The following is a 6213-nucleotide window of genomic DNA, read 5'->3' on the forward strand; positions in this document are numbered from 1 at the left end:
TGCCCCAAGCACATGTTGTACATCTGTTTTGAGAAGAAAACAATAACCAAAAATGCCAACATGAAGATAAGAAAAAATCAAGAACCTCTTTGGCTCCCATAAGATTAAAGTCATACTGACATGTACATACTGAAAATGCATGAAATCATTGCATGTCCTAAAGCCCAAGCCTTGGAGGGTCTGAGAGCCACTGACCTTGCCCAGAACCAGGCACACCCCAGCAGGGAGGGCTGGTGCAGAAAGGGAAGGGGCAGGACGCTGAGGGTGGTCTGCAGCTAGAGGGGTCCCTGGAAGGGGCCAGGTGTGTGGGGGGAGCCCGGCCCACGACCCCACCCATGCCTGTGCTGGGTGTTGAGTAGAGGAGGCGCCTCTTGGACCCCCTGCACTTTCAGGGTTCCAGGGGCTTGAGGGCGGGTTGCCCGGCATCCAAGGGGCTAGGGCACCACCCTCCCCGACCAATCACCGCTTGGGGGTGGAGCTACGTCTCTGTGGGCGGTCCCAGAGTTGCAGCGGGTTGCAGACCTGGGGCAGAAGAAGGGGCACTGGGAGAGAGAGAGTTGCCCTGCGGAGGTCCGGGCTGGTGAGTGAGCAGCATGCCCCGGGGTGGGGGTCGGGGGGTAGGGTGCGCCCCAGGTGGGAGGCAGGGTTCTGGAAGGGCACGTGGAGAGGGTTCATTGTGGGGACTCAGGTGAGTTTTCTTTTTCCCTTTAAAGTCTCTTCCGCCCCATGTCCTCAACTGGCCTTATTCCCCATACCCGTGAACTCCAGGGCGCCCACTCACCTGAGCTTTTGTGGGATGGGTTGCAGAATTTCAGGGTTTCCCCTGTTCCCCGGGAAGAGTGCGGGCAAGGACCTCACAGAATCCCCACCTTCAGTGGGGTGTCCCCCGGTTCTCTGACACAGTGCAGGTGATGCATCTTGAGCAGTACCCCGAGTTCAGCAGGGTGTGCCCTGGTCCCCCAGGCACAGGTGTGGCAGTAGCAAGCCCCAGAGCCATCCCCCAACTTCAGCATTATGCCCCGTGTGCCCCCGAGTTAGTGGTAATTGGCTGTTAGAATCATGCAGGAAAATCCTCCAGGTGGGGGCCTGGAGGCAGGCGTAAACCAGACCCCACTCTAGTTGCATTGGGAATAGACGAATTGAGGGTTTCTTTAGAAGAGTAAGTCTGCTTTCCAGAAAAGGCAAGGTCATTGGTCTATTGAGAATGAAGATAATTAGTGCTAAACAACAAGTATGTGTTGCCCCTTCGTCCAGAAACCGAAGCAGGTGTGCAGGCTTTAGGTCAGACAGCACTTCTCTGCTCTGGCTCCATGAGACTCGAGGTTTTGAACGTCAGCATCTGAGTCAGGGAGGCAGCTTGTCACAGGACGCCAGTGTTCAGAGAAAACACAGCTATTTTGGCATAATGTCCTATCTATGTCAGGACTGGAGGTAAAACCTCTCATTATCCCAAAACCTCCTGGGCTTTTCTCTTTTCTCTAGTTGAGCCACAAAGTAAAATTGAAGTAGCTGTCAGCATTCTGGGTTTGGTGCAAGAATTACTTAGTTTCCCTGCAGGTAGAACTTTGCAGGGGATCACAATTTCTCTGTCCATTTATTGCTTACAAATGTATTTTGACTATCTGTTTCCTAGGAACCCTCTTTTATTAGAAAGGGAAGGTGAGATTCACTCTGTGCCTGTTTGTAACATCTAATTTGTTCCTTCGTCTAACAATGTTTATTCAATTGGGCCTAAGATATGGTTGAGTGGCCAGCATCTAGAGTTAGGTGGCTTTTTTTCATCTGATACAGACTTGGATGATGTCATTTGACAAAGGTGATGTTTCATCATTGATTAGTTTATTCACCAGAAGAGTTAAAATTAGGGTGGAGGGAAAATTCAAAATTATCCAAATGGGCCTGTTCCTGTTTAAAAGTTGAGCTTGACTTTCTAGTTTTACTATTATCTCGATATGTTGAGGTGCCATATTCTGTCTGTAGTTTCTTTGGTGGTGGAGTCAGAAGGAGAGTCTGGGAATTCTTTTGGATAGTGGCATGCTGGTGGCTTCAAGGGGCTTGGCGTCAGGAGCCTTGGGGTGAATTCTGCAACTGCTTGCCTGACCCTGGGTGCATCTCGCAGAGGTTTTGTTTCCTCTTATGAAATTGCCAGCAGATAATGTTCTGCTTAAAGGGGAACCCTCCCATCCTGTTGGTGGGAATGCAGAGTGGTGCAGACAGTCTGGGAAACAGTGTGGGGGTTCCTCAAAAAGTTAAACATTGAACAACCACATGATCCAGCAATTGCTCTCCTAGGTGCTTACCCAAAAGATACAAAAATGCACATTCGAAGGGGGTACATGCACCATGATGTTTATAGCAACAATGTCCACAGTAGCCAAACTATGGAGAGAATCCCAAAGTCCATGCACTGATGAATGGATAAAGCAGATGTGGGATACGTATATATATGTATATATGTATATGTGTGTGTATAAATATATATATATGGGAATATGACCCAGCTTCAAAAAGAATGAAATCTTACCATTTGCAAGGATGTGGATGGATCTAGAGTGTATTAAGCTAAGCAAAATTAGTGAGGAAAGACAAATATCCTATGCTCTCACGCTTGTGGAATTTCAGAAAGAAAACAGATGAACAGAGTTGAGGGGTGATGAGAAAGGCAAACAAGGAAATAGACTCAACCTTGGAGAACAAACTGAGTGTTGCTGCAGGACAGGGGCGTGGGGGGAAGAGTTAAGTGGGTGAGGGGTATTAAGGAGGGCGCTTGTGATGAGCACTGGGTACTGTATGCAGGTGAGGAATCACTAAATCCTACCCCTGAAGCGAATATTCCATGGCATGTGAACTAACTGGAATTTAAGTAAAAGAAGAAAGGAAAAAGTGTTCTGCTTCATGAAGAGTGAGGTAAAATTGTAGTGATTTGGGCTGTACTGTTCTATAGATGATAGTTGTAAAACACCCTGTTGTAAGATACACTAGTTTCTTATGACATAAGGAGTCCTCAGAAAGCTGCAATGAAAGATTCAGATCTCAGAGCATGTTCATGTTCCACTGATATGTTACAGTTTGCACAGGTAGGACCGAAGGAGAGAAAGGCAACAGAAGGGGAAAGTAGGTGTGAACCTTTCATTAGTTAGCATTATAGCTTTCTCATGAAAGCCTTGCACCAGTGTGATTTTGCAAGAAGAGGGGGAATCCGGGAGCTTTGCAGGAGACGGGGGAGTTCCAGGTCTGGGTAAAGCTGACAGGGGTCCCAGAGGAGAGCTGAATGCATTCTGCAGCAGGGTGTGGGCAGGGTGGGCTCCAGGGGTGGCTGTGGGTCTCCTGTGTGAGAGTTGTGACAGGTGAGGGCTGTGTGCAAGTTCCTGGCTGAGGACAAGTGAGGCACAGGTGGAGAGCTGGCAGAAAACCTTTTTCTGGGCCTCCAGCCTCACCCAACACACACAGCCTCACCTTCTGTCCCTGTCACTCCAATTCAGACTTCTCAGAAGGCGAGTGAGAACACATCAAGAGCATTCTAAACAGAAGGGAAAGCATGTGCAAAGGCTCTGGGGCAGGAGAATTCCAGATATGTCCAGGAGCAGCAAGAAGGCCCTGTGGCCACAGGGGACAGCTTAGGACATGACCTCAGGGAGGTGACAGAGGGCGACAGAAAGCCATTCCAGGGCTATAACCCCATGAGACCCTGTTTCACTAGGCCATCGTGGCTACAGCGTTGAGAACAGATGACAGAGGGTTGAAGATGGCAAGGCAGGTCAATGACGAAGCTTTTCCAGGAACTCAGGCACTGTGGACCAGACAGGTGGCCTTGGATGGAGTGGTTAGACCTATTCTGGGTCCATTTTGAAGATGGAGCTCACAGGATTTGCTGATGAGTTAGCTATTAGGAGCAGGAGAACGGAGGAATTGGGGTAACTCCCAGCTGTTGTGGGTTGTCCTGATCGAGGGGAAGGAGAGGGTTTCTGGGGGTAAGGAGGTAGTCCGTGTTCCGCATGCTGAGGAAGGTGCCTTTCCCGGTGGATCTGCTGAGGTTTGTGTCTGGGAGAACCTTTCACATCTCCTCCCTCAGCAATGCTCAAGTACAAGTATCCCCCAGCTTTTAAACGTTCACAGTAAGACGCTTGGCTTTCTTGAAAGAACTACGTTATTACCCAGCTTCAGTGAGAGGAAGAGACCTAAAGAGGATTTCCCTCTTATGAAAAAAGGTGAACAGTGAGAATCGCGTTCAGCATCTGTTTTGGGGAGAAGCACGACAGAGGCGGCGTGCACCCCAACCAGCTCCTTCCGCTGGGAACCGCTCTCCGCATCCAGCCACCAGCACTTTGAATTGTGTCTGTGAGCCTCTGCTGTGCTTTATCTTCATTTATGCTGGGCCTCCGTTAGAAACTTGTGTCCTGAGGCCTAAGAAAAGCCAAAGAGAAGGAATCTTGGAGTCTGAGCACACTGTCCAATTTTTCCGTGTAAATGAACGGTCATCCCTTCTTTACACCATTTCTGCTGTGCAAGGTTTCTCAGAAGCCCTGTACTTTCAAAGAGCAGGGAAACCTATACCCCATGCTGCGGGGTTAGTTTTAGTCTCCATGCTGGACAGAACATTTCATGACTGTCGGATTTTCTCACTCAAACATTGAGACTTGGACCACCTTCACCCGTTTCTACCACCCCATCCCCGAATCTGGCACCTACCAATCTGCTCTCAGTATCTATGTGTTCAGTATTTGTTTATTCCACGTGGAATGTACATGAGAGCATCTGGTATTTGTCTTTCTGTGTCTGAGTTACTTGGCATAAGGCCCCCAAGGTCTGTGTTTCCATGTCTGGTTATTGTGAATAATGCTGCAGTGAACGTGGGAGTGCATCTGTCTTTTTGAGGCAGTATTTTTGTGTTCTCCAAATCAATACTCAGTAGAGCCATTACTGGGTCATGTGGTAGTTGTATTTATTTTTTCAGGAACCTCCATACCGTTTGTCACAGTGGCTGCACCAATTTCCATTCCCACCAACAGCGCACAGTGTCTCCTCGTCTGCACGCCCTTGACCCCACCTGGTGTCTGTCTCTGGGACAATTGCTGTTCCAACAGTTGTGAGGGGATAGCCGATTGTGGGTTTGACTGATGTTTCCCTGACGATGCTCAGTGATGTCGAACAACTTTTTCTGTCTGTTGGCACCTGTGTGCCATCTTTGGACAGTATCTATTCACATATTCACCCCATTTTTTATACAGTTTTTTTTTGTTTTGATTTGTATGAGTGTTGTGTGCATTTTGGATATTAGCCTCTTCTCACACATATGATTCGCAGATATTTTTTTCTTATTGGGTCAGTGGCCTTTTAAGTTTTTGATGGTTTCTTTTGCCGTGTGGAAGATTTCAGTTTGATGTTGTTCCACTTGTTTATTTTTGCTTTTGTTGCCTTTGCATTTGGTGTCCGATCTGAAGACTCTTTGCCAAAACCAATGTCGAGAGACTTAGTACCTGTGTCTTCTTGGAGGTTTATGGATTCGGGTCTTATGTTCAAATCATTCATCCATTAAAAATTTTGTGTGTGGTGTAAGAAAGTGACCCAGTTATATTCTTCTGCATTTAGTGTCCAGTTTGCCTGTTACCGCTCACTGAAGAGACAGTCCTTCCCTCATGGCATATCTTCTGCTGCTGTGTCGTAAGTTAGGGTCATCTACGTGTGGGTAAGTTTCTGAGCTTTCTGTTCTGTTCCACTGACCTGGTGTCTGTGTTTCTGCCAGTACCATCCTGTTTAGATGACAACAGCTTTGTAATCTAGCTTGAAATCCAGGAGTGTGTTGACTGCACCTTTCTTTCTCCAGGTTGCTTTGGGTATTTGGGGTCTTTTGTGATTCCATACAAGTTTGAGGACTGTTTTCTATTTCCTCGAATAATGCCACTGGAATTCAGATGGGGATTTCATCACATCTGTCGATTGCTTTGGGTGCGATGGACATGTTCACATAATTAACTCTTCCAGTTAAGGAGCATGGCGTATGCTTCCATTTGTTTGTGTTGCCTTCCAAATCTTTGACCCATACATTCTGCCCCCCTCGACACACATGTTTTTCATTTCTTTTCTGCCATGTGTTGAGTGTACTATGTCTTTCTCATTGTTGGTTACTTTTATTCCTAGATTTTTTTTTTTGATGCAATTGTAAATGGCATTGCTTTTTTAATTTCTCTTTGCGAAAGTGTGTCATCAGTATAC

This window comes from Ursus americanus, unplaced genomic scaffold (genome assembly GCF_024610735.1).
Source record: "Ursus americanus isolate L20-20 unplaced genomic scaffold, mUrsAme1.1.p SCAF_104, whole genome shotgun sequence".
In the NCBI taxonomy this organism is placed as follows: Eukaryota; Metazoa; Chordata; class Mammalia; order Carnivora; family Ursidae; genus Ursus; species Ursus americanus.